The 25,702-nt window shown below is 47.4% G+C and overlaps 25 non-coding genes and 3 pseudogenes across 25 annotated transcripts; 19 read left to right on the top strand and 9 right to left on the bottom strand.

The window, feature by feature from the left end:
• Nucleotides 1–54: 54 nt before the first annotated feature.
• Nucleotides 55–218, bottom strand: LOC135023509 (U1 spliceosomal RNA). Its single transcript, XR_010220453.1, has one exon. It is a non-coding gene; the product is annotated as a U1 spliceosomal RNA (small nuclear RNA).
• A 674-nt stretch (nucleotides 219–892) lies between these two features.
• On the bottom strand, nucleotides 893–1,055 carry LOC135023787 (U1 spliceosomal RNA). Its single transcript, XR_010220692.1, has one exon. It is a non-coding gene; the product is annotated as a U1 spliceosomal RNA (small nuclear RNA).
• Nucleotides 1,056–1,207: 152 nt separating this feature from the next.
• Nucleotides 1,208–1,371, bottom strand: LOC135023545 (U1 spliceosomal RNA). Its single transcript, XR_010220487.1, has one exon. It is a non-coding gene; the product is annotated as a U1 spliceosomal RNA (small nuclear RNA).
• Nucleotides 1,372–10,685: 9,314 nt separating this feature from the next.
• Nucleotides 10,686–10,849, top strand: LOC135023533 (U1 spliceosomal RNA). Its single transcript, XR_010220476.1, has one exon. It is a non-coding gene; the product is annotated as a U1 spliceosomal RNA (small nuclear RNA).
• A 152-nt stretch (nucleotides 10,850–11,001) lies between these two features.
• LOC135023612 (U1 spliceosomal RNA) lies at nucleotides 11,002–11,164 on the top strand. Its single transcript, XR_010220552.1, has one exon. It is a non-coding gene; the product is annotated as a U1 spliceosomal RNA (small nuclear RNA).
• Nucleotides 11,165–11,835: 671 nt separating this feature from the next.
• On the top strand, nucleotides 11,836–11,999 carry LOC135023585 (U1 spliceosomal RNA). The gene has a single exon (XR_010220526.1). It is a non-coding gene; the product is annotated as a U1 spliceosomal RNA (small nuclear RNA).
• Nucleotides 12,000–12,151: 152 nt separating this feature from the next.
• LOC135023665 (U1 spliceosomal RNA) lies at nucleotides 12,152–12,314 on the top strand. Its single transcript, XR_010220605.1, has one exon. It is a non-coding gene; the product is annotated as a U1 spliceosomal RNA (small nuclear RNA).
• Nucleotides 12,315–12,984: 670 nt separating this feature from the next.
• Nucleotides 12,985–13,148, top strand: LOC135023503 (U1 spliceosomal RNA). The gene has a single exon (XR_010220447.1). It is a non-coding gene; the product is annotated as a U1 spliceosomal RNA (small nuclear RNA).
• A 152-nt stretch (nucleotides 13,149–13,300) lies between these two features.
• LOC135023756 (U1 spliceosomal RNA) lies at nucleotides 13,301–13,436 on the top strand (annotated as a pseudogene).
• A 698-nt stretch (nucleotides 13,437–14,134) lies between these two features.
• On the top strand, nucleotides 14,135–14,298 carry LOC135023515 (U1 spliceosomal RNA). The gene has a single exon (XR_010220459.1). It is a non-coding gene; the product is annotated as a U1 spliceosomal RNA (small nuclear RNA).
• A 152-nt stretch (nucleotides 14,299–14,450) lies between these two features.
• LOC135023675 (U1 spliceosomal RNA) lies at nucleotides 14,451–14,613 on the top strand. Its single transcript, XR_010220614.1, has one exon. It is a non-coding gene; the product is annotated as a U1 spliceosomal RNA (small nuclear RNA).
• A 674-nt stretch (nucleotides 14,614–15,287) lies between these two features.
• Nucleotides 15,288–15,451, top strand: LOC135023785 (U1 spliceosomal RNA). Its single transcript, XR_010220691.1, has one exon. It is a non-coding gene; the product is annotated as a U1 spliceosomal RNA (small nuclear RNA).
• A 152-nt stretch (nucleotides 15,452–15,603) lies between these two features.
• LOC135023626 (U1 spliceosomal RNA) lies at nucleotides 15,604–15,766 on the top strand. Its single transcript, XR_010220566.1, has one exon. It is a non-coding gene; the product is annotated as a U1 spliceosomal RNA (small nuclear RNA).
• Nucleotides 15,767–16,440: 674 nt separating this feature from the next.
• Nucleotides 16,441–16,604, top strand: LOC135023573 (U1 spliceosomal RNA). The gene has a single exon (XR_010220514.1). It is a non-coding gene; the product is annotated as a U1 spliceosomal RNA (small nuclear RNA).
• A 152-nt stretch (nucleotides 16,605–16,756) lies between these two features.
• Nucleotides 16,757–16,892, top strand: LOC135023755 (U1 spliceosomal RNA; annotated as a pseudogene).
• A 698-nt stretch (nucleotides 16,893–17,590) lies between these two features.
• Nucleotides 17,591–17,754, top strand: LOC135023601 (U1 spliceosomal RNA). Its single transcript, XR_010220542.1, has one exon. It is a non-coding gene; the product is annotated as a U1 spliceosomal RNA (small nuclear RNA).
• Nucleotides 17,755–17,906: 152 nt separating this feature from the next.
• LOC135023754 (U1 spliceosomal RNA) lies at nucleotides 17,907–18,042 on the top strand (annotated as a pseudogene).
• Nucleotides 18,043–18,740: 698 nt separating this feature from the next.
• LOC135023604 (U1 spliceosomal RNA) lies at nucleotides 18,741–18,904 on the top strand. The gene has a single exon (XR_010220545.1). It is a non-coding gene; the product is annotated as a U1 spliceosomal RNA (small nuclear RNA).
• Nucleotides 18,905–19,056: 152 nt separating this feature from the next.
• LOC135023641 (U1 spliceosomal RNA) lies at nucleotides 19,057–19,219 on the top strand. The gene has a single exon (XR_010220581.1). It is a non-coding gene; the product is annotated as a U1 spliceosomal RNA (small nuclear RNA).
• Nucleotides 19,220–19,893: 674 nt separating this feature from the next.
• LOC135023773 (U1 spliceosomal RNA) lies at nucleotides 19,894–20,057 on the top strand. The gene has a single exon (XR_010220682.1). It is a non-coding gene; the product is annotated as a U1 spliceosomal RNA (small nuclear RNA).
• Nucleotides 20,058–20,209: 152 nt separating this feature from the next.
• On the top strand, nucleotides 20,210–20,372 carry LOC135023657 (U1 spliceosomal RNA). Its single transcript, XR_010220597.1, has one exon. It is a non-coding gene; the product is annotated as a U1 spliceosomal RNA (small nuclear RNA).
• A 965-nt stretch (nucleotides 20,373–21,337) lies between these two features.
• Nucleotides 21,338–21,500, top strand: LOC135023705 (U1 spliceosomal RNA). The gene has a single exon (XR_010220633.1). It is a non-coding gene; the product is annotated as a U1 spliceosomal RNA (small nuclear RNA).
• A 1,352-nt stretch (nucleotides 21,501–22,852) lies between these two features.
• LOC135023703 (U1 spliceosomal RNA) lies at nucleotides 22,853–23,015 on the bottom strand. Its single transcript, XR_010220631.1, has one exon. It is a non-coding gene; the product is annotated as a U1 spliceosomal RNA (small nuclear RNA).
• A 152-nt stretch (nucleotides 23,016–23,167) lies between these two features.
• LOC135023605 (U1 spliceosomal RNA) lies at nucleotides 23,168–23,330 on the bottom strand. Its single transcript, XR_010220546.1, has one exon. It is a non-coding gene; the product is annotated as a U1 spliceosomal RNA (small nuclear RNA).
• A 674-nt stretch (nucleotides 23,331–24,004) lies between these two features.
• On the bottom strand, nucleotides 24,005–24,167 carry LOC135023664 (U1 spliceosomal RNA). The gene has a single exon (XR_010220604.1). It is a non-coding gene; the product is annotated as a U1 spliceosomal RNA (small nuclear RNA).
• A 152-nt stretch (nucleotides 24,168–24,319) lies between these two features.
• LOC135023828 (U1 spliceosomal RNA) lies at nucleotides 24,320–24,483 on the bottom strand. The gene has a single exon (XR_010220722.1). It is a non-coding gene; the product is annotated as a U1 spliceosomal RNA (small nuclear RNA).
• A 674-nt stretch (nucleotides 24,484–25,157) lies between these two features.
• LOC135023640 (U1 spliceosomal RNA) lies at nucleotides 25,158–25,320 on the bottom strand. The gene has a single exon (XR_010220580.1). It is a non-coding gene; the product is annotated as a U1 spliceosomal RNA (small nuclear RNA).
• A 142-nt stretch (nucleotides 25,321–25,462) lies between these two features.
• Nucleotides 25,463–25,626, bottom strand: LOC135023552 (U1 spliceosomal RNA). Its single transcript, XR_010220494.1, has one exon. It is a non-coding gene; the product is annotated as a U1 spliceosomal RNA (small nuclear RNA).
• Nucleotides 25,627–25,702: the final 76 nt, after the last annotated feature.

The following is a 25,702-nucleotide window of genomic DNA, read 5'->3' as shown; positions in this document are numbered from 1 at the left end:
ACAAGGCTAGAGGAAGATCTGAGACAAAGAAATCTGACTTTTACCAGAGCTGACCAGAGGAAAGCACAAACACAGTCCCCCACTACCACAAATAATGCAGTCGAGTTTCCCAAATTTGGGGAAATCACAGGGGTCAGCATACCCAGAATGCAATGAATGAACCTCACCCTGGGAGAACAATCTTCATGACAATAGTATCTCCTATGCAAAATAAGTATGATTTGGGATAGGGCTGGGGAGGGCCGCTGATCAGGCACATCTCTGTCAAGTAAAGGAGATTCAACTGAGGCAGCACAAGGGAACTCTCATCTGGGGACAACAACTGCAGGGAGAACACATATTTTCAGATGAACATGGGGTGGCAGAAGGCTGCCTAATACTGAAGCACCCCCAAACAACAAACCAAATGCAACAACTAGTGCAAGCATTCCTGGGGGATGGCCTGCAGCAGATGGATTTGAATATGGTGATGTCATCCAAGCAGTGGGTCAAAGTTGCCTTCAACCCTCGTCTGCATATGAAAAGAGAAAAGGGGCGTGCAGGGCATGGAGGCCTTTTGTGGTGCTTGGATGACCCCTAGTTCGCATTAAGCACCCCCACCCTCCTTCGGTGTGGGGCTCATGTTGGCCATTCCCCAGCCCCTGAAGCATTCAAGCTGATTTCTTGCAGCAGCTGGGCACTGTAACAGCTCCAGAGCTGCTCTGTAAAGCAAGTAAAAGGGTGTGGGCCCTGCAGCACTACCCGTAGTTTGCATTGTGCATTGGGAGGCACAAAGTAAGCAGACGGGAGGAGAAGTCAGGATAGTGCACAAGGGTATAGAAGGGAGGGGCTCAAGAAAAAAGAAGTGGAACCAGACAGCAAACTAGGCTGGAGAGAGACCTGAGACAAAGAGATCTGAATTACATGAGAGCCGACCAGGGAAAACTCAAATTATGCAGTCAAGTTTCCCACATTTGGGGAAATCGCAGGGGCAGCACACCCAGAGTGCAATGGGTGAGCCTTGGCCTGGGAGAAGCAACTTCATGATCATAGTATCTCACCTGGCAGGTAAGTAGGAGTTGGGCTAGAGCTGGGGAGGGTCGCTGCTCGGGCACCCCCCTGTCAAGTGAAGGAGATCCAACTGAGGCAGCACAAGGGAACTCTCGAAAGAAGAACAAGGCTAGAGGAAGATCTGAGACAAAGAAATCTGACTTTTACCAGAGCAGACCAGAGGAAAGCACAAACACAGTCCCCCACTACCACAAATAATGCAGTCGAGTTTCCCACATTTGGGGAAATCACAGGGGTCAGCATACCCAGAATGCAATGAATGAACCTCACCCTGGGAGAACAATCTTCATGACCATGGTATCTCCTATGCAAAATAAGTATGATTTGGGATAGGGCTGGGGAGGGCCGTTGCTCAGGCACATCTCTGTCAAGTAAGTTGCATTTGATTTGTTGTTTGGGAGTGCTTCAGTATTAGGCAGCCTTCTGCCCTACCATGTTCATCTGAAAATATGTGTTCTCCCTGCAGTTGTTGTCCCCAGATGAGAGTTCCCTTGTGCTGCCTCAGTTGAATCTCCTTTTGGATAAGACCTCAATAAGATTGTAGCTGATCTGGCTACAGCTAAAACAGCTTGCCTACCTAGTATTACTCCTACCACGCAGAAAATAAAAATATACAAAAGTGCTGCGCTTGAAGTATGCTTGATTGATTAGTAGAATAAAATATATAAAAAATTGTGTATAGGCGTCTGCTTTAATCAATTGGCAACTCACACGGAACTTGCTAATATAAACAAATTTAATAACACACACAGAATAGAAATAAAAAATGGATACAGATGATTAAAACAAATATTTAAAACATAGCTCAAGCACACTGATAGATTTGCTAAATGAATACTGAAATGAGAGGATTGGAAATAGTATCACTTCAATGTTGCCACATAGACCTGTTTACGGTCTCTTTGTATCAATTGAAACTGATGAACAATAGTTAGTACAGCCTATTGGAGAAAAGGTGAACAAAGCTCTCGTACCTCTAAGCTACTGGCGTCCCAGTGCAGAGGATAAGCCGCTGGTTATAATTACCCGTCCTGCGGGAAGATGCAGTAACGCGGCACAAGAGGTACCGGAGCAGCTACCGTGCGTCCGCCGCTGGCACTAGCAAAGTGCAGGTGAAGATCTTAGCAAGCCGGTAATGGTGCTGCAATGATACGCTGAGCTGGCGTTCCGGTGAAATGTTCTCCACGGCTGATTGGCAAGTTCAATTAACACCGCTGCGGGTGAAGGTAACTGGCAACACTCAGTGCGTCTGTGAGCTGAACGAGGGAGTGACGTCAACGCGTTTCGTCCCGTGTCCCGGGACTTCCTCAAGACGAAGAGGAAGTCCCGGGACACGGGACGAAACGCGTTGACGTCACTCCCTCGTTCAGCTCACAGACGCACTGAGTGTTGCCAGTTACCTTCACCCGCAGCGGTGTTAATTGAACTTGCCAATCAGCCGTGGAGAACATTTCACCGGAACGCCAGCTCAGCGTATCATTGCAGCACCATTACCGGCTTGCTAAGATATTCACCTGCACTTTGCTAGTGCCAGCGGCGGACGCACGGTAGCTGCTCCGGTACCTCTTGTGCCGCGTTACTGCATCTTCCCGCAGGACGGGTAATTATAACCAGCGGCTTATCCTCTGCACTGGGACGCCAGTAGCTTAGAGGTACGAGAGCTTTGTTCACCTTTTCTCCAATAGGCTGTACTAACTATTGTTCATCAGTTTCAATTGATACAAAGAGACCGTAAACAGGTCTATGTGGCAACATTGAAGTGATACTATTTCCAATCCTCTCATTTCAGTATTCATTTAGCAAATCTATCAGTGTGCTTGAGCTATGTTTTAAATATTTGTTTTAATCATCTGTATCCATTTTTTATTTCTATTCTGTGTGTGTTATTAAATTTGTTTATATTAGCAAGTTCCGTGTGAGTTGCCAATTGATTAAAGCAGACACCTATACACAATTTTTTATATATTTTATTCTACTAATCAATCAAGCATACTTCAAGCGCAGCACTTTTGTATATTTTTATTTTCTGTCCCTTTGGGGGAACCAGCAGTCCCCCAGTGCTTGCAGCTGTTGTATTGCTTTTTTTCAAATTTACCCAATCAAGGTGCGCCAGGAGTGAGGGTGTTTATACACTCTCAAAAAAATCTTTTTTACCACGCAGAAGGCTAAAAGTACTTTTCTTGGCCCTTTCATCCTCCAGGTAAAGCGTACCCAAGGTCAGGCATACCCAAAGCAAGCTCATGTTTCCAGACCTGCCAAGCCCAGACTGAAGCAATCCTGGGCTGCCCATCAGCCTGCTTCCAAAACGGACAAGCCTGCCGCATGACGGTGCAGGCCTCCCTCTGGGGGATCCCAGGGTGGGGGGCCGACTTCTAGGTTTCGCAAAGAAAGGTATAATTCTAAGCTAGAGAATTCTGTTTGGAGCTCACCTTGTACTTTGTGAAGAAATAATAAGCATTGTGGCTGAGCAGATACATGTAGTGTGTGGCTGCAAACTGCATGGATCTGCTGCGTTGTAATGCTGATTCTTTTTTTTTGCAAAGTACCAATAGCTTCATATAATGTTCACAATTTTTATGCAGGATCAAATAGCTCAATAGGTAGGGTGTTTGATTAGAATTCAACAGGTTATAGGTTTGAATCCTGGGTATGGTAGTTTGAGATGTGTTATTTAATAAAGTATGTTGTTCTGACTGCCGGCATCCTATCACCTGGGATATCATACTAAATAAATGGAGTTGATCAAATTTTTTTTTTTTTTAACTAGGGACAATTTCCAGATACTTCTCTTTATAACTGAGATTGCCCCCTGGAACTTCACATCAGTTGACAACTATGCATGAGTGGGCAGTGCTTGCCCTGGATCTGCCCACCCATTTATGTGCCGTCATAAAATAAAGCATGACTAACAGTTATCCTGGGCGTACACTACACAATTATCTGTCAGGCTATCTATCCAGTCTGGATGGATGGAATGAAAATCTGGTAATGTATAGGAGCAAATGTCAATTAACCATTTGCTCCCAAACACTAGAAAAGTGGTCAAAAATGGTCATTACACAAATTGGTTAAACCCAAAATTTAACCAATTTGTTTAGGGGACCATTTTTGTCCATTTTTTAGTGTTTGAGAGTAAATCGTTGATGGTCATTTGCTCACATAGATAACCGGATTTCTATTCCAACCAGCCAGTGTTGGAGAGATGGTCTGCCAGATTACATAATGCATACCAGAGCCATAACTAGACTTTTTGGTGCCCTGTGACAGAGAATTATATGCCCTCCCCCCCATTTTTGCAATATGGACAAAAGGCGCATGCCTTGTGGGGAAGGGGCATAACAAGATTGGTCTCAGAGAAAGCACATGAGATATGAAGATATATCTAGTATACTTGACACTCAATGGTTTGTGGTATTGCCGGGGTGCCCTCCTTAAATGTTTATACAGTCACACATGGCATGTTTGTGTAAATGGCATATCAGCAGTCAGCACTAACTGGTGACATGCCATTTGTACAAGTAAGCCATATGTGACTAATATATAAACATACTTTATTAAATAACACCTCAAACTATCATACCCAGGATTCAAACCTATAACCTGTTAAATTCTAATCAAACACCCTACCCATTGAGATAATTGATCCTGCATCTATTCTAACCTCCAAAAACAGATTCAGTTGCATTTTCCAGCGTGTTTTGTTTGCGCCTTTGCAAATGTCTTACATCGACAAACTTATTTAGTACTATTTTGCAAATAGGGTTACATTGTCGCAACATTGTGTTCCCTAATTGCTTGATTTTTTAAATGCAAAAATTGATAAAGACACCTGATAATTGCTCTGTGGAGTCTTCTTTTGTGTCTACTTCTTATCTACATTTAATTCCCTACCTATAATCAAGGCATTTTTAAATGCTGGGCGCTGCCAGGACGTGAGGCCTACCTAGTCTTTAGATCTGAATTTGAATGTACTTGTGAACTAACTTAATTTCCTACTTCTAAATTCATTCCTAAATTCACTACTTACATTAATCCTGTAGTTGGGCATTTTGAGCCTTCAATTGTGGGCATTGTTTTGTGTCCAGACCAGCAGCTGGTGGTATGCATTTGCTGGAAAGGCATCGAAGACCTCCGATATGCTGCATCTCCTGATGTGTATCTGCCTCAAGTGGCTGTCAGCAAATGCATGCTAGACACCCCATTCCAAGCTGATTGTGACATCACGGAACATGCATCATAGAACAGGCATGCTAGAACATGGGTCTTCAACCTGCGACCCTCCAGCTGCTGTGGAACTACATATCCCAGCATGCCCTGCCTCAGTTTTAGCATACCTTAATAGCAAAACTGTGGCAGGGCATGCTGGGATGTGTAGTTTCACAGCAGCTGGAGGGCCACAGGATGAAGACCCATGTGCTAGAACCAAACCGCAGGTACATTGAATGCTAGCAAGCTGAATGTTTAAATCCTTTTCGTTCCGCAGCATTCCAATGCGGAAGATTCCATGGAACCAGAGATTATTCCATTGAGAAGGACATGCTGCCTGGATGACTGCACTGTGCAAATTAAATCACGGAGCCAGTTGGCTTGTGGGTGGCTCTGGTGACTGGGTGGTTGGGTGGGCGGTGTGTCGGAGGTGGAGCACATGCAAATGAATGTGTATCATCCAGCTAGTGAGAGAGAAAACTCATGCAGGAGTGTGCCTGCTTGTCAGTGAGTTATGCACCTTGCCAGACGTCAAATCTACATGGAGCAACTGGAGGGGACAAGAGCAGGTTTGGAAAATATAGACAGAAGAGCATATATGCTGGCGCATTCTCCATGATTGTGTCAGCTTATGTTTTGGTGCACTGCACTTTCCTCCACTAAGTTTTAGCCATTTTGTTTAAACGCAAGTGAAGTTGCTTCTCGCTCTTTTGGCTGTGATATTGTATCGTGGTTGAAGAGTCTGCTGGAGGGATTGTTTTCTTCATTGGCGAGAGACTGAAGATATTCCAGGATGGAAGGCTTGGGAACGCTATCCGTTTTTCAGTTGTGGAAGAGTTGAAAGACCGGATTGGACTACATTCTATAGTAAAGGGTATCTTTGTATTTATTAATCCTCCCTTTATATGTGTCTGTCTTTCAATAAAGCTTTGGGCTTGTGATTCCGTCACCCTCTTACACTCCACACCCATAGCCTTATTAACTATTGTATTGTTTAAATGTATAGTGCAGTTCATGATTTATAGTGTAGGCTGGCCTGTGCTGTAGTTCTTGAACTGTACTATACCGACAGCATTTGTATTGTGTTTTGGCTGTGCTGCAACACAGTACTTATGTGTGTAATGTTTATGTATGTTTTTTTGCTTCTTTATGTCAATAAAGACTGCTTTTTCAATCCAATATCTGAAAACAATCAATATTTATCTTTGATGGCAATAGAAGTGGTATGATATTTGCTGCTTTTGAAAGGCAATATCTGATATGTCCCCTATCTGGGAACCATATATTAAATGGCTTTTCAGAAAAGGGAGATGGGAGAAGAGCTTTCAGTACTTGTAGGACCGATGCACATTTCCTATTCTAGCCTCCAAAAACAGATTCAGTTGCATTTTCCAGCATGTTTTGGATGCGCCTTTGCAAATGTCTTACATCGACAAACTTATTTAGTACTATTTTGCAAATAGGGTTACATTGTTGCAACATTGTGTTCCCTAATTGCTTGAATTTTAAATTCAACAATTGATAAAAACACCTGATAACTGCTCTGCGGAGTCTTATTTTGTGTCTACTTCTTATCTACATTTAATTCCGTACCTCTAATCAAGGCATTTTTAAATGCTGGCGGCTGCCAGGACGTGAGGCCTACCTAGACTTTAGATCTGAATTTGAATGTACTTGTGAACTAACTTAATTTCCTACTTCTAAATTCATTCCTAAATTCACTACTTACATGAATCCTGTAGTTGGGCATTTTGGGACTTCGATTGTGGGCATTGTTTTGTGTCCAGACCAGCAGCAGGTGGTGTGCTTTTGCTGGAAAGGCATCGAAGACCTCCGATATGCTGCATCTCCTGATGTGTGTCTCCCTCAAGTGGCTGTCAGCAAATGCCTGCTAGACACCCCATTCCAAGCTGATTGTGACATAATGGAACATGCATCATAGAACAGGCATGCTAAAACATGGGTCTTCAACCTGCGACCCTCCAGCTGCTGTGGAACTACACATCCCAGCATGCCCTGCCTCAGTTTTAGCATACCTTAATAGCAAAACTGTGGCAGGGCATGCTGGGATGTGTAGTTTCACAGCAGCTGGAGGGCCACAGGATGAAGACCCATGTGCTAGAGCCAAGCCGCAGGTACATTGAATGCTAGCAAGCTGAATATTTAAATCCTTTTTGTTCCGCAGCATTCCAATGCGGAAGATTCCATGGAACCAGATATCCTTCCATTGAGAAGGACATGCTGCCTGGATGACTACACTGTGCAAATTAAATCACAGAGCCAGTTGGTTTGTGGGTGGCTCTGGTGACTGGGTGGTTGGGTGGTTGGGTGGGTGGTGTGTCGGAGGTGGAGCACATGCAAATGATTGTGTATCATCCAGCTAGTGAGAGTGAAAACTCATGCAGGAGTGTGCCTGCTTGTCAGTGGGTTATGCACCTTGCCAGACGTTAAATCTACATAGAGCAGCTGGAGGGGACAAGAGCAGGTTTGCAAAATATAGATAGAAGAGCATATATGCTGGCGCATTCTCCATGATTGTGTCAGCTTATGTTTTGGTGCACTGCACTTTCCTCCACTAAGTTTTAGCCATTTTTGTTAAGCTCAAGTGTAGTTGCTTCTCGGCCTTTTGGCTGTGATCTTGTATTGTGGTTGAAGGGTCTGCTGGAGGGAGGGATTGCTTTCTTCATTGGCGAAAGACCAAAGATATTCCAGGATGGAAGGCTTGGGAACACTATCCGTTTTTCAATTGTGGAAGAGTTGAAAGACCGGATTGGACTACATTCTATAGTAAAGGATGTCTTTCTATTTATTAATCCTCCCCTTATATGTGTCAGTCTTTCAATAAAGCTTCGGGCTTGTGATTCCCTCACCCTCTTACACTCCACACCCATAGCCTTATTAACTGTTGTATTATTGTACAGTTTAAATGTATAGTGCAGTTCATGATTTATAGTGTAGGCTGGCCTGTGCTGTAGTTCTTGAACTGTACTATACCGTCAGCATTTCTATTGTGTTTTGGCTGTGCCGCAACGCGGTACTTATGTGTGTAATGTTTATGTATGTTTTTTTGCTTCTTTATGTGCATCGGTCCTACAAGTACTGAAAGCTCTTCTCCCATCTCCCTTTTCTGAAAAGCCATTTAATATATGGTTCCCAGATAGGGGACATATCAGATATTGGATTTCAAAAGCATCAAATATCATACCACTTTTATTGCCATCAAAGATAAACATTGATTGTTTTCAGATATTGGCTTGAAAAAGCAGTCTTTATTGACATAAAAAAAAACATACATAAACATTGCACACATAAATACAGTGTTGCAGCACAGCCAAAACACAATACAAATGCTGACGGTATAGTACAGTTCAAGAACTACAGCACAGGCCAGTCTACACTATAAATCATGAACTGCACTATACATTTAAACTATACAATAATACAACAGTTAATAAGGCTATGGGTGTGGAGTGTAAGAGGGTGAGGGATTCACAAAACCGAAGCTTTATTGTAACACAGACACATATAAGGGGAGGGTCAATAAATAGAAAGATATCCTTTACTATAGAATGTAGTCCAATCCGACCTCTGTGCTCTTCCACAACTGAAAAACAGATAGTGTTCCCAAGCCTTCCATCCTGGAATATCTTTGGTCTTTCGCCAATGAAGAAAACAATCCCTCCCTCCAGCAGACCCTTCAACCACGATACAAGATCACAGCCAAAAGGCCGAGAAGCAACTACACTTGAGCTTAACAAAAATGGCTAAAACTTAGTGGAGGAAAGTGCAGTGCACCAAAACATAAGCTGACACAATCATGGAGAATGCGCCAGCATATATGCTCTTCTATCTATATTTTGCAAACCTGCTCTTGTCCCCTCCAGCTGCTCTATGTAGATTTAACGTCTGGCAAGGTGCATAACCCACTGACAAGCAGGCACACTCCTGCATGAGTTTTCTCTCTCACTAGCTGGATGATACACAATCATTTGCATGCGCTCCACTTCCGACACACCACCCACCCAACCACCCAGTCACCAGAGCCACCCACAAGCCAACTGGCTCCGTGATTTAATTTGCACAGTGTAGTCATCGAGGCAGCATGTCCTTCTCAATGGAAGGATCTCTGGTTCCATGGAATCTTCCGCATTGGAATGCTGCGGAACAAAAAGGATTTAAATATTCAGCTTGCTAGCATTCAATGTACCTGCGGCTTGGCTCTAGCACATGGGTCTTCATCCTGTGGCCCTCCAGCTGCTGTGAAACTACACATCCCAGCATGCCCTGCCACAGTTTTGCTATTAAGGTATGCTAAAACTGAGGCAGGGCATGCTGGGATGTGTAGCTCCACAGCAGCTGGAGGGTCGCAGGTTGAAGACCCATGTTTTAGCATGCCTGTTCTATGATGCATGTTCCATTATGTCACAATCAGCTTGGAATGGGGTGTCTAGCAGGCATTTGCTGACAGCCACTTGAGGGAGACACACATCAGGAGATGCAGCATATCGGAGGTCTTCGATGCCTTTCCAGCAAATGCACACCACCTGCTGCTGGTCTGGACACAAAACAATGCCCACAATCGAAGTCCCAAAATGCCCAACTACAGGATTCATGTAAGTAGTGAATTTAGGAATGAATTTAGAAGTAGGAAATTAAGTTAGTTCACAAGTACATTCAAATTCAGATCTAAAGACTAAACACAAAACACAAAATAAGACTCCACAGAGCAATTATCAGGTGTCTTTATCAATTGTTGCATTTAAAAAATCAAGCAATTAGGGAACACAATGTTGCGACAATGTAACCCTATTTGCAAAATAGTACTAAATAAGTTTGTCGATGTAAGACATTTGCAAAGGCGCAAACAAAACACGCTGGAAAATGCAACTGAATCTGTTTTTGGAGGTTAGAAAAGATGCAGGATCAAGTAGCTCAATGGGTAGGGTGTTTGATTAGAATTCAACAGGTTATAGGTTTGAATCCTGGGTATGATAGTTTGAGGTGTTATTTAATAAAGCATGTTTATATATTAGTCACACATGGCTTACTTGTACAAATGGCATGTCACCAGTTAGTGCTGACTGCTGATATGCCATTTGCACAAACATGCCATGTGTGACTGTATATGCATTTAAGGAGGGCACCCCGGCAATACCACAAACCATTGAGTGTCACGTATACTAGATATATCTTCATATCTCATGTGCTTTCTCTGAGACCAATCTTGTTATGCCCCTTCCCCACAAGGCATGCACCTTTTGTCCATATTGCAAAAATTGGGAGGGGGGGGGGCATATAATTCTCTGTCACAGGGCACCAAAAAGTCTAGTTATGGCTCTGGTATGCATTATGTAATCTGGCAGACCATCTCTCCTTTACTTGACAGAGATGTGCCTGAGCAGCGGCCCTCCCCAGCCCTATCCCAAATCATACTTATTTTGCATAGGAGATACCATGGTCATGAAGATTGTTCTCCCAGGGTGAGGTTCATTCATTGCATTCTGGGTATGCTGACCCCTGTGATTTCCCCAAATGTGGGAAACTCGACTGCATTATTTGTGGTAGTGGGGGACTGTGTTTGTGCTTTCCTCTGGTCAGCTCTGGTAAAAGTCAGATTTCTTTGTCTCAGATCTTCCTCTAGCCTTGTTCTTCTTTCGAGAGTTCCCTTGTGCTGCCTCAGTTGGATCTCCTTCACTTGACAGGGGGGTACCCGAGCAGCGACCCTCCCCAGCTCTAGCCCAACTCCTACTTACCTGCCAGGTGAGATACTATGATCATGAAGGTGCTTCTCCCAGGGCAAGGCTCACCCATTGCACTCTGGGTGTGCTGCTCCTGCGATTTCCCCAAATGTGGGAAACTTGACTGCATAATTTGTGTTTCCCCTGGTCGGTTCTCGTATAATTCAGATCTCTTTGTCTCAGGTCTCTCTCCAGCCTAGTTTGCTGTCTGTTTCCACTTCTCTTTTCTTGAGCCGCTCCCTTCTATACCCTTGCGCACTATCCTTACTTCTCCCGTCTGCTTACTTTGTGCCTTCCAATGCACAATGCAAACTACAGGTAGTGCTGCAGGTACCACACCCTTTTACTTGCCGTACAGAGCAGCTCTGGAGCTGTTACAGAGCCCAGCTACTGCAAGAAATCAGCTTGAATGATTCAGGGGCTGAGGCATAGCCAACATGAGCCCCACACCGAAGGAGGGTGGAGATGTTTAATGCGAACTAGGGGTCATCCAAGCGCCGCAAAAGGCCGCCATGCCCTGCACGCCCCTTTTCTCTTTTCACATGCAGATGAGGGTTGAAGCCAACTTTGACCCACTGCTTGGATGACATCACCATATGCAAATCCATCTGCTGCAGGCCTTCCCCCAGGAATGCTTGCACTAGTTGTTGCATTTGGTTTGTTGTTTGGGGGTGCTTCAGTATTAGGCAGCCTTCTGCCCTCCCATGTTCATCTGAAAATATGTGTTCTCCCTGCAGTTGTTGTCCCCAGATGAGAGTTCCCTTGTGCTGCCTCAGTTGAATCTCCTTTACTTGACAGAGATGTGCCTGAGCAGCGGCCCTCCCCAGCCCTATCCCAAATCATACTTATTTTGCATAGGCGATACCATGGTCATGAAGATTGTTTTCCCAGGGTGAGGTTCATTCATTGCATTCTGGGTATGCTGACCCCTGTGATTTCCCCAAATGTGGGAAACTCGACTTCATTATTTGTGGTAGTGGGGGACTGTGTTTGTGCTTTCCTCTGGTCAGCTCTGGTAAAAGTCAGATTTCTTTGTCTCGGATCTTCCTCTAGCCTTGTTCTTCTTTCGAGAGTTCCCTTGTGCTGCCTCAGTTGGATCTCCTTCACTTGACAGGGGGGTACCCGTGCAGCGACCCTCCCCAGCTCTAGCCCAAATCCTACTTACCTGCCAGGTGAGATACTATGATCATGAAGGTGCTTCTCCCAGGGCAAGGCTCACCCATTGCACTCTGGGTGTGCTGCTCCTGCGATTTCCCCAAATGTGGGAAACTTGACTGCATAATTTGTGTTTCCCCTGGTCGGCTCTCGTATAATTCAGATCTCTTTGTCTCAGGACTCTCTCCAGCCTAGTTTGCTGTCTGTTTCCACTTCTCTTTTCTTGAGCTGCTCCCTTCTATGCCATTGGGCACTATCCTGACTTCTCCCGTCTGCTTACTTTGTGCCTTCCAATGCACAATGCAAACTACAGGTAGTGCTGCAGGGCCCACACCCTTTTACTTGCCGTACAGAGCAGCTCTAGAGCTGTTACAGTGCCCAGCTGCTGCAAGAAATCAGCTTGTATGCTTCAGGGCCTGGGGTATAGCCAACATGAGCCCCACACCGAAGGAGGGTGGAGGTGTTTAATGCGAACTAGGGTCATCCAAGCGCCGCAAAAGGCCGCCATGCCCTGCACGCCCCTTTTCTCTTTTCATATGCAGACGAGGGTTGAAGCCAACTTTGACCCACTGCTTGGATGACATCACCATATGCAAATCCATCTGCTGCAGGCCTTCCCCCAGGAATGCTTGCACTAGTTGTTGCATTTGGTTTGTTGTTTGGGGGTGCTTCAGTATTAGGCAGCCTTCTGCCCTCCCATGTTCATCTGAAAATATGTGTTCTCCCTGCAGTTGTTGTCCCCAGATGAGAGTTCCCTTGTGCTGCCTCAGTTGAATCTCCTTTACTTGACAGAGGTGTGCCTGAGCAGCGGCCCTCCCCAGCCCTATCCCAAATCATACTTATTTTGCATAGGAGATACCATGGTCATGAAGATTGTTCTCCCAGGGTGAGGTTCATTCATTGCATTCTGGGTATGCTGACCCCTGTGATTTCCCCAAATGTGGGAAACTCGACTGCATTATTTGTTGTAGTGGGGGACTGTGTTTGTGCTTTCCTCTGGTCAGCTCTGGTAAAAGTCAGATTTCTTTGTCTCAGATCTTCCTCTAACCTTGTTCTTCTTTCGAGAGTTCCCTTGTGCTGCCTCAGTTGGATCTACTTCACTTGACAGGGATGTGCCCGAGCAGCGACCCTCCCCAGCTCTAGCCCAACTCCTACTTACCTGCCAGGTGAGATACTATGATCATGAAGGTGCTTCTCCCAGGGCAAGGCTCAACCATTGCACTCTGGGTGTGCTGCTCCTGCGATTTCCCCAAATGTGGGAAACTTGACTGCATAATTTGTGTTTCCCCTCGTCGGCTCTCGTATAATTCAGATCTCTTTGTCTCAGGTCTCTCTCCAGCCTAGTTTGCTGTCTGTTTCCACTTCTCTTTTCTTGAGCCGCTCCCTTCTATGCCCTTGCGCACTATCCTGACTTCTCCCGTCTGCTTACTTCGTGCCTTCCAACGCACAATGCGAACTACAGGTAGTGCTGCAGGGCCCACACCCTTTTACTTGCCTTACAGAGTAGCTCTGGAGCAGTTACAGTGCCCAGCTGCTGCAAGAAATCAGCTTGAATGCTTCAGGGGCTGGGGCATAGCCAACATGAGCCCCACACCGAAGGAGGGAGGAGGTGTGTAATGCAAACTAGGGGTCATCCAAGCGCTGCAAAAGGCCGCCATGCCCTGCACGCCCCTTTTCTCTTTTCATATGCAGACGAGGGTTGAAGCCAACTTTGACCCACTGCTTGGATGACATCACCATATGCAAATCCATCTGCTGCAGGCCTTCCCCCAGGAATGCTTGCACTAGTTGTTGCATTTGGTTTGTTGTTTGGGGGTGCTTCAGTATTAGGCAGCCTTCTGCCCTCACATGTTCATCTGAAAATATGTGTTCTCCCTGCAGTTGTTGTCCCCAGATGAGAGTTCCCTTGTGCTGCCTCAGTTGAATCTCCTTTACTTGACAGAGATGTGCCTGAGCAGCGGCCCTCCCCAGCCCTATCCCAAACCATACTTATTTTGCATAGGCGATACCATGGTCATGAAGATTGTTCTCCCAGGGTGAGGTTCATTCATTGCATTCTGGGTATGCTGACCCCTGTGATTTCCCCAAATGTGGGAAACTCGACTGCATTATTTGTGGTAGTGGGGGACTGTGTTTGTGCTTTCCTCTGGCCAGCTTTGGAAAAAGTCAGATTTCTTTGTCTCAGATCTTCCTCTAGCCTTGTTCTTCTTTCGAGAGTTCCCTTGTGCTGCCTCAGTTGGATCTCTTTCACTTGACAGGGGGGTGCCCGAACAGCGACCCTCCCCAGCTCTAGCCCAACTCCTACTTACCTGCCAGGTGAGATACTATGATCATGAAGGTGCTTCTCCCAGGGCAAGGCTCACCCATTGCACTCTGGGTGTGCTGCCCCTGCGATTTCCCCAAATGTGGGAAACTTGACTGCATAATTTGTGTTTCCCTTGGTCGGCTCTCGTATAATTCAGATCTCTTTGTCTCAGGTCTCTCTCCAGCCTAGTGTGCTGTCTGTTTCCACTTCTCTTTTCTTCAGCCGCTCCCTTCTATACCCTTGTGCACTATCCTGACTTCTCCTCCCGTCTGCTTACTTTGTGCCTTCCAATGCACAATGCAAACTACAGGTAGTGCTGCAGGGCCCACACCCTTTTACTTGCCTTACAGAGCAGCTCTGGAGCTGTTACAGTGCCCAGCTGCTGCAAGAAATCAGCTTGAATGCTTCAGGGGATGGGGCATGGCCAACATGAGCCCCACACCAAAGGAGGGTGGAGGTGTTTAATGCGAACTAGGGGTCATCCAAGCACCGCAAAAGGCCGCCATGCCCTGCACGCCCCTTTTCTCTTTTCATATGCAGATGAGGGTTGAAGCCAACTTTGACCCACTGCTTGGATGACATCACCGTATGCAAATCCGTCTTCTGCAGAACCTACCCCAGGAATGCTTGCACTAGTTGTTGCATTTGGTTTGTTGTTTGGGGGTGCTTCAGTATTAGGCAGCCTTCTGCCCTCCCATGTTCATCTGAAAATATGTGTTCTCCCTGCAGTTGTTGTCCCCAAATGAGAGTTCCCTTGTGCTGCCTCAGTTAAATCTCCTTTACTTGACAGAGATGTGCATGAGCAGCGGCCCTCCCCAGCCCTATTCCAAATCATACTTATTTTGCATAGGAGATACCATGGTCATGAAGATTTTTCTCCCAGGGTGAGGTTCATTCATTGCATTTTGGGTATGCTGACCCCTGTGATTTCCCCAAATGTGGGAAACTCAACTGCATTATTTGTGGTAGTGGGGGACTGTGTTTGTGCTTTCCTCTGGTCAGCTCTGGTAAAAGTCAGATTTCTTTGTCTCAGATTTTCCTCTAGCCTTGTTCTTCTTTCGAGAGTTCCCTTGTGCTGCCTTAGTTGGATCTCCTTCACTTTACAGGGGGGTACCCGAGCAGCGACCCTCCCCAGCTCTAGCCCAACTCCTACTTACCTGCCAGGAGAGATACTATGATCATGAAGGTGCTTCTCCCAGGGCAAGGCTCACCCATTGCACTCTGGGTGTGCTGCTCCTGCGATTTCCCCAAATGTGGGAAACTTGACTGTATAATTTGTGTTTCCCCTGGTCGGCTCTCGTATAATTCAGATCTCTTTGTCTCAGGTCTCTCTCCAGCCTAGTTTGCTGTCTGTTTCCACTTCTCTTTTCTTGAGCCGCTCCCTTCTATGCCCTTGCGCACTATCCTGACTTCTCCTCCTGTCTGCTTACTTTGTGCCTTCCAACGCACAATGCGAACTACAGGTAGTGCTGCAGGGCCCACACCCTTTTACTTGCCTTACAGAGCAGCTCTGGAGCTGTTACAGTGCCCAGCTGCTGCAAGAAATCAGCTTGAATGCTTCAGGGGCTGGGGCATAGCCAACATGAGCCCCACACCAAAGGAGGGTGGAGGTGTTTAATGCAAACTAGGGGTCAGCCAAGCGCCGCAAAAGGCCACCATGCCCTGCACGCCCCTTTTCTCTTTTCATATGCAGACGAGGGTTGAAGCCAACTTTGACCCACTGCTTGGATGACATTACCATATGCAAATCCTTCTGCGGCAGGCCTTCCCCCAGGAATGTTTGCACTAGTTGTTGCATTTGGTTTGTTGTTTGGGGGTGCTTCAGTATTAGGCAGTCTTCTGCCCTCCCATGTTCATCTGAAAATATATGTTCTCCCTGCAGTTGTTGTCCCAAGATGAGAGTTCCCTTGTGCTGACTCAGTTGAATCTCCTTTACTTGACAGAGATGTGCATGAGCAGCGGCCCTCCCCAGCCCTATTCCAAATCATACTTATTTTGCATAGGAGATACCATGGTCATGAAGATTTTTCTCCCAGGGTGAGGTTCATTCATTGCATTTTGGGTATGCTGACCCCTGTGATTTCCCCAAATGTGGGAAACTTGACTGCATTATTTGTGGTAGTGGGAGACTGTGTTTGTGCTTTCCTCTGGTCAGCTCTGGTAAAAGTCAGATTTCTCTGTCTCAGATCTTCCTCTAGCCTTGTTCTTCTTTCGAGAGATCCCTGGTGCTGCCTCAGTTGGATCTCCTTCACTTCACAGGGGGGAACCCGAGCAGCGACCCTCCCCAGCTTTAGCCCAACTCCTACTTACCTGCCAGGTGAGATACTATGATCATGAAGGTGCTTCTCCCAGGGCAAGGCTCAACCATTGCACTCTGGGTGTGCTGCTCCTGCGATTTCCCCAAATGTGGGAAACTTGACTGCATAATTTGTGTTTCCCCTCGTCGGCTCTCGTATAATTCAGATCTCTTTGTCTCAGGTCTCTCTCCAGCCTAGTTTGCTGTCTGTTTCCACTTCTCTTTTCTTGAGCCGCTCCCTTCTATGCCCTTGCGCACTATCCTGACTTCTCCCGTCTGCTTACTTCGTGCCTTCCAACGCACAATGCGAACTACAGGTAGTGCTGCAGGGCCCACACCCTTTTACTTGCCTTACAGAGTAGCTCTGGAGCAGTTACAGTGCCCAGCTGCTGCAAGAAATCAGCTTGAATGCTTCAGGGGCTGGGGCATAGCCAACATGAGCCCCACACCGAAGGAGGGTGGAGGTGTGTAATGCGAACTAGGGGTCATCCAAGCGCTGCAAAAGGCCGCCATGCCCTGCACGCCCCTTTTCTCTTTTCATATGCAGACGAGGGTTGAAGCCAACTTTGACCCACTGCTTGGATGACATCACCATATGCAAATCCATCTGCTGCAGGCCTTCCCCCAGGAATGCTTGCACTAGTTGTTGCATTTGGTTTGTTGTTTGGGGGTGCTTCAGTATTAGGCAGCCTTCTGCCCTCACATGTTCATCTGAAAATATGTGTTCTCCCTGCAGTTGTTGTCCCCAGATGAGAGTTCCCTTGTGCTGCCTCAGTTGAATCTCCTTTACTTGACAGAGATGTGCCTGAGCAGCGGCCCTCCCCAGCCCTATCCCAAATCATACTTATTTTGCATAGGCGATACCATGGTCATGAAGATTGTTCTCCCAAGGTGAGGTTCATTCATTGCATTCAGGGTATGCTGACCCCCATGATTTCCCCAAATGTGGGAAACTCGACTGCATTATTTGTGGTAGTGGGGGACTGTGTTTGTGCTTTCCTCTGGTCAGCTCTGGAAAAAGTCAGATTTCTTTGTCTCAGATCTTCCTCTAGCCTTGTTCTTCTTTCGAGAGTTCCCTTGTGCTGCCTCAGTTGGATCTCTTTCACTTGACAGGGGGGTGCCCGAACAGCGACCCTCCCCAGCTTTAGCCCAACTCCTACTTACCTGCCAGGTGAGATACTATGATCATGAAGGTGCTTCTCCCAGGGCAAGGCTCAACCATTGCACTCTGGGTGTGCTGCTCCTGCGATTTCCCCAAATGTGGGAAACTTGACTGCATAATTTGTGTTTCCCCTCGTCGGCTCTCGTATAATTCAGATCTCTTTGTCTCAGGTCTCTCTCCAGCCTAGTTTGCTGTCTGTTTCCACTTCTCTTTTCTTGAGCCGCTCCCTTCTATGCCCTTGCGCACTATCCTGACTTCTCCCGTCTGCTTACTTCGTGCCTTCCAACGCACAATGCGAACTACAGGTAGTGCTGCAGGGCCCACACCCTTTTACTTGCCTTACAGAGTAGCTCTGGAGCAGTTACAGTGCCCAGCTGCTGCAAGAAATCAGCTTGAATGCTTCAGGGGCTGGGGCATAGCCAACATGAGCCCCACACCGAAGGAGGGTGGAGGTGTGTAATGCGAACTAGGGGTCATCCAAGCGCTGCAAAAGGCCGCCATGCCCTGCACGCCCCTTTTCTCTTTTCATATGCAGACGAGGGATGAAGCCAACTTTGACCCACTGCTTGGATGACATCACCATATGCAAATCCATCTGCTGCAGGCCTTCCCCCAGGAATGCTTGCACTAGTTGTTGCATTTGGTTTGTTGTTTGGGGGTGCTTCAGTATTAGGCAGCCTTCTGCCCTCACATGTTCATCTGAAAATATGTGTTCTCCCTGCAGTTGTTGTCCCCAGATGAGAGTTCCCTTGTGCTGCCTCAGTTGAATCTCCTTTACTTGACAGAGATGTGCCTGAGCAGCGGCCCTCCCCAGCCCTATCCCAAATCATACTTATTTTGCATAGGCGATACCGTGGTCATGAAGATTGTTCTCCCAAGGTGAGGTTCATTCATTGCATTCTGGGTATGCTGACCCCCATGATTTCCCCAAATGTGGGAAACTCGACTGCATTATTTGTGGTAGTGGGGGACTGTGTTTGTGCTTTCCTCTGGTCAGCTCTGGAAAAAGTCAGATTTCTTTGTCTCAGATCTTCCTCTAGCCTTGTTCTTCTTTCGAGAGTTCCCTTGTGCTGCCTCAGTTGGATCTCTTTCACTTGACAGGGGGGTGCCCGAACAGCGACCCTCCCCAGCTCTAGCCCAACTCCTACTTACCTGCCAGGTGAGATACTATGATCATGAAGGTGCTTCTCCCAGGGCAAGGCTCACCCATTGCACTCTGGGTGTGCTGCCCCTGCGATTTCCCCAAATGTGGGAAACTTGACTGCATAATTTGTGTTTCCCCTGGTCGGCTCTCGTATAATTCAGATCTCTTTGTCTCAGGTCTCTCTCCAGCCTAGTTTGCTGTCTGTTTCCACTTCTCTTTTCTTCAGCCGCTCCCTTCTATACCCTTGTGCACTATCCTGACTTCTCCTCCCGTCTGCTTACTTTGTGCCTTCCAATGCACAATGCAAACTACAGGTAATGCTGCAGGGCCCACACCCTTTTACTTGCCTTACAGAGCAGCTCTGGAGCTGTTACAGTGCCCAGCTGCTGCAAGAAATCAGCTTGAATGCTTCAGGGGATGGGGCATGGCCAACATGAGCCCCACACCAAAGGAGGGTGGAGGTGTTTAATGCGAACTAGGGGTCATCCAAGCACCGCAAAAGGCCGCCATGCCCTGCACGCCCCTTTTCTCTTTTCATATGCAGATGAGGGTTGAAGCCAACTTTGACCCACTGCTTGGATGACATCACCGTATGCAAATCCGTCTTCTGCAGAACTTCCCCCAGGAATGCTTGCACTAGTTGTTGCATTTGGTTTGTTGTTTGGGGGTGCTTCAGTATTAGGCAGCCTTCTGCCCTCCCATGTTCATCTGAAAATATGTGTTCTCCCTGCAGTTGTTGTCCCCAGATGAGAGTTCCCTTGTGCTGCCTCAGTTAAATCTCCTTTACTTGACAGAGATGTGCATGAGCAGCGGCCCTCCCCATCCCTATTCCAAATCATACTTATTTTGCATAGGAGATACCATGGTCATGAAGATTTTTCTCCCAGGGTGAGGTTCATTCATTGCATTTTGGGTATGCTGACCCCTGTGATTTCCCCAAATGTGGGAAACTCAACTGCATTATTTGTGGTAGTGGGGGACTGTGTTTGTGCTTTCCTCTGGTCAGCTCTGGTAAAAGTCAGATTTCTTTGTCTCAGATTTTCCTCTAGCCTTGTTCTTCTTTCGAGAGTTCCCTTGTGCTGCCTTAGTTGGATCTCCTTCACTTTACAGGGGGGTACCCGAGCAGCGACCCTCCCCAGCTCTAGCCCAACTCCTACTTACCTGCCAGGTGAGATACTATGATCATGAAGGTGCTTCTCCCAGGGCAAGGCTCACCCATTGCACTCTGGGTGTGCTGCTCCTGCGATTTCCCCAAATGTGGGAAACTTGACTGTATAATTTGTGTTTCCCCTGGTCGGCTCTCGTATAATTCAGATCTCTTTGTCTCAGGTCTCTCTCCAGCCTAGTTTGCTGTCTGTTTCCACTTCTCTTTTCTTGAGCCGCTCCCTTCTATGCCCTTGCGCACTATCCTGACTTCTCCTCCTGTCTGCTTACTTTGTGCCTTCCAACGCACAATGCGAACTACAGGTAGTGCTGCAGGGCCCACACCCTTTTACTTGCCTTACAGAGCAGCTCTGGAGCTGTTACAGTGCCCAGCTGCTGCAAGAAATCAGCTTGAATGCTTCAGGGGCTGGGGCATAGCCAACATGAGCCCCACACCAAAGGAGGGTGGAGGTGTTTAATGCAAACTAGGGGTCAGCCAAGCGCCGCAAAAGGCCACCATGCCCTGCATGCCCCTTTTCTCTTTTAATATGCAGACGAGGGTTGAAGCCAACTTTGACCCACTGCTTGGATGACATCACCATATGCAAATCCATCTGCGGCAGGCCTTCCCCCAGGAATGCTTGCACTAGTTGTTGCATTTGGTTTGTTGTTTGGGGGTGCTTCAGTATTAGGCAGCCTTCTGCCCTCCCATGTTCATCTGAAAATATATGTTCTCCCTGCAGTTGTTGTCCCAAGATGAGAGTTCCCTTGTGCTGCCTCAGTTGAATCTCCTTTACTTGACAGAGATGTGCATGAGCAGCGGCCCTCCCCAGCCCTATTCCAAATCATACTTATTTTGCATAGGAGATACCATGGTCATGAAGATTTTTCTCCCAGGGTGAGGTTCATTCATTGCATTTTGGGTATGTGGGAAACTTGACTGCATTATTTGTGGTAGTGGGAGACTGTGTTTGTGCTTTCCTCTGGTCAGCTCTGGTAAAAGTCAGATTTCTTTGTCTCAGATTTTCCTTTAGCCTTGTTCTTCTTTCGAGAGTTCCCTTGTGCTACCTCAGTTGGATCTCCTTCACTTTACAGGGGGGTACCCGAGCAGCGACCCTCCCCAGCTCTAGCCCAACTCCTACTTACCTGCCAGGTGAGATACTATGATCATGAAGGTGCTTCTCCCAGGGCAAGGCTCACCCATTGTACTCTGGGTGTGCTGCTCCTGCGATTTCCCCAAATGTGGGAAACTTGACTGCATAATTTGTGTTTCCCCTGGTCGGCTCTCGTATAATTCAGATCTCTTTGTCTCAGGTCTCTCTCCAGCCTAGTTTGCTGTCTGTTTCCACTTCTCTTTTCTTCAGCCGCTCCCTTCTATACCCTTGTGCACTATCCTGACTTCTCCTCCCGTCTGCTTACTTTGTGCCTTCCAATGCACAATGCAAACTACAGGTAGTGCTGCAGGGCCCACACCCTTTTACTTGCCTTACAGAGCAGCTCTGGAGCTGTTACAGTGCCAAGCTGCTGCAGGAAATCAGCTTGAATGCTTCAGGGGCTGGGGCATAGCCAACATGAGCCCCACACCGAAGGAGGGTGGAGGTGTTTAATGCAAACTAGGGGTCAGACAAGCGCCGCAAAAGGCCACCATGCCCTGCACGCCCCTTTTCTGTTTTCATATGCTTGGATGACATCACCATATGCAAATCCATCTGCGGCAGGCCTTCCCCCAGGAATGCTTGCACTAGTTGTTGCATTTGGTTTGTTGTTTGGGGGTGCTTCAGTATTAGTCAGCCTTCTGCTCCACCCTCCTTTGGTGTGGGGCTCATGTTGGCCATGTCCCATCCCCTGAAGCATTCAAGCAGATTTCTTGCAGCAGCTGGGGAAATCACAGGGGTCAGCATACCCAGAATGCAATGAATGAACCTCACCCTGGGAGAATAATCTTCATGACCATGGTATCTCCTATGCAAAATAAGTATGATTTGGGATAGAGCTGGGGAGGGCCGCTGCTCAGGCACATCTCTGTCAAGTTAAGGAGATTCAACTGAGGCAGCACAAGGGAACTCTCATCTGGGGACAACAACTGCAGGGAGAACACATATTTTCAGATGAACATGGGAGGGCAGAAGGCTGCCTAATACTGAAGCACCCCCAAACAACAAACCAAATGCAACAACTAGTGCAAGCATTCCTGGGGGAAGTTCTGCAGAAGACGGATTTGCATATGGTGATGTCATCCAAGCAGTGGGTCAAAGTTGGCTTCAACCCTCGTCTGCATATGAAAACAGAAAAGGGGCGTGCAGGGCATGGTGGCCTTTTGCGGCGCTTGTCTGACCCCTAGTTTGCATTAAACACCTCCACCCTCCTTCGGTGTGGGGCTCATGTTGGCTATGCCCCAGCCCCTGAAGCATTCAAGCTGATTTCTTGCAGCAGCTGGGCACTGTAACAGCTCCAGAGCTGCTCTGTAAGGCAAGTAAAAGGGTGTGGGCCCTGCAGCACTACCTGTAGTTTGCATTGTGCATTGGAAGGCACAAAGTAAGTAGACGGGAGGAGAAGTCAGGATAGTGCACAAGGGTATAGAAGGGAGCGGCTGAAGAAAAGAGAAGTGGAAACAGACAGCAAACTAGGCTGGAGAGAGACCTGAGACAAAGAGATCTGAATTATACGAGAGCCGACCAGGGGAAACACAAATTATGCAGTCAAGTTTCCCACATTTGGGGAAATCGCAGGAGCAGCACACCCAGAGTACAATGGGTGAGCCTTGCCCTGGGAGAAGCACCTTCATGATCATAGTATCTCACCTGGCAGGTAAGTAGGAGTTGGGCTAGAGCTGGGGAGGGTCGCTGCTCGGGTACCCCCCTGTAAAGTGAAGGAGATCCAACTGAGGCAGCACAAGGGAACTCTCGAAAGAAGAACAAGGCTAAAGGAAAATCTGAGACAAAGAAATCTGACTTTTACCAGAGCTGACCAGAGGAAAGCACAAACACAGTCTCCCACTACCACAAATAATGCAGTCAAGTTTCCCACATTTGGGGAAATCACAGGGGTCAGCATACCCAAAATGCAATGAATGAACCTCACCCTGGGAGAAAATCTTCATGACCATGGTATCTCCTATGCAAAATAAGTATGATTTGGAATAGGGCTGGGGAGGGCCGCTGCTCATGCACATCTCTGTCAAGTAAAGGAGATTCAACTGAGGCAGCAAAAGGGAACTCTCATCTGGGGACAACAACTGCAGGGAGAACATATATTTTCAGATGAACATGGGAGGGCAGAAGGCTGCCTAATACTGAAGCACCCCCAAACAACAAACCAAATGCAACAACTAGTGCAAGCATTCCTGGGGGAAGGCCTGCCGCAGATGGATTTGCATATGGTGATGTCATCCAAGCAGTGGGTCAAAGTTGGCTTCAACCCTCGTCTGCATATGAAAAGAGAAAAGGGGCGTGCAGGGCATGGTGGCCTTTTACGGCGCTTGGCTGACCCCTAGTTTGCATTAAACACCTCCACCCTCCTTTGGTGTGGGGCTCATGTTGGCTATGCCCCAGCCCCTGAAGCATTCAAGCTGATTTCTTGCAGCAGCTGGGCACTGTAACAGCTCCAGAGCTGCTCTGTAAGGCAAGTAAAAGGGTGTGGGCCCTGCAGCACTACCTGTAGTTCGCATTGTGCGTTGGAAGGCACAAAGTAAGCAGACAGGAGGAGAAGTCAGGATAGTGCGCAAGGGCATAGAAGGGAGCGGCTCAAGAAAAGAGAAGTGGAAACAGACAGCAAACTAGGCTGGAGAGAGACCTGAGACAAAGAGATCTGAATTATACGAGAGCCGACCAGGGGAAACACAAATTATGCAGTCAAGTTTCCCACATTTGGGGAAATCGCAGGAGCAGCACACCCAGAGTGCAATGGGTGAGCCTTGCCCTGGGAGAAGCACCTTCATGATCATAGTATCTCACCTGGCAGGTAAGTAGGAGTTGGGCTAGAGCTGGGGAGGGTTGCTGCTCGGGTACCCCCCTGTAAAGTGAAGGAGATCCAACTGAGGCAGCACAAGGGAACTCTCGAAAGAAGAACAAGGCAAGAGGAAAATCTGAGACAAAGAAATCTGACTTTTACCAGAGCTGACCAGAGGAAAGCACAAACACAGTCCCCCACTACCACAAATAATGCAGTTGAGTTTCCCACATTTGGGGAAATCACAGGGGTCAGCATACCCAAAATGCAATGAATGAACCTCACCCTGGGAGAACAATCTTCATGACCATGGTATCTCCTATGCAAAATAAGTATGATTTGGAATAGGGCTGGGGAGGGCCGCTGCTCATGCACATCTCTGTCAAGTAAAGGAGATTCAACTGAGGCAGCACAAGGGAACTCTCATCTGGGGACAACAACTGCAGGGAGAACACATATTTTCAGATGAACATGGGAGGGCAGAAGGCTGCCTAATACTGAAGCACCCCCAAACAACAAACCAAATGCAACAACTAGTGCAAGCATTCCTGGGGGAAGTTCTGCAGAAGACGGATTTGCATACGGTGATGTCATCCAAGCAGTGGGTCAAAGTTGGCTTCAACCCTCATCTGCATATGAAAAGAGAAAAGGGGCGTGCAGGGCATGGCGGCCTTTTGCGGTGCTTGGATGACCCCTAGTTCGCATTAAACACCTCAACCCTCCTTTGGTGTGGGGCTCATGTTGGCCATGCCCCATCCCCTGAAGCATTCAAGCAGATTTCTTGCAGCAGCTGGGCACTGTAACAGCTCCAGAGCTGCTCTGTAAGGCAAGTAAAAGGGTGTGGGCCCTGCAGCACTACCTGTAGTTTGCATTGTGCATTGGAAGGCACAAAGTAAGCAGACGGGAGGAGAAGTCAGGATAGTGCACAAGGGTATAGAAGGGAGCGGCTGAAGAAAAGAGAAGTGGAAACAGACAGCAAACTAGGCTGGAGAGAGACCTGAGACAAAGAGATCTGAATTATACGAGAGCCGACCAGGGGAAACACAAATTATGCAGTCAAGTTTCCCACATTTGGGGAAATCGCAGGGGCAGCACACCCAGAGTGCAATGGGTGAGCCTTGCCCTGGGAGAAGCACCTTCATGATCATAGTATCTCACCTGGCAGGTAAGTAGGAGTTGGGCTAGAGCTGGCGAGGGTCTCTGCTCGGGCACCCCCCTGTCAAGTGAAGGAGATCCAACTGAGGCAGCACAAGGGAACTCTCAAAAGAAGAACAAGGCTCTGAAACAAAGAAATCTGACTTTTACCAGAGCTGACCAGAGGAAAACACAAACACAGTCCCCCACTACCACAAATAAAGCAGTCGAGTTTCCCACATTTGGGGAAATCACAGGGGTCAGCATACCCAGAATGCAATGAATGAACCTCACCCTGGGAGAATAATCTTCATGACCATGGTATCTCCTATGCAAAATAAGTATGATTTGGGATAGAGCTGGGGAGGGCCGCTGCTCAGGCACATCTCTGTCAAGTTAAGGAGATTCAACTGAGGCAGCA

This window comes from Pseudophryne corroboree, unplaced genomic scaffold (genome assembly GCF_028390025.1).
Source record: "Pseudophryne corroboree isolate aPseCor3 unplaced genomic scaffold, aPseCor3.hap2 scaffold_400, whole genome shotgun sequence".
NCBI lineage: Eukaryota > Metazoa > Chordata > Amphibia > Anura > Myobatrachidae > Pseudophryne > Pseudophryne corroboree.
This window is presented reverse-complemented; position numbering and strand designations above follow the sequence as displayed.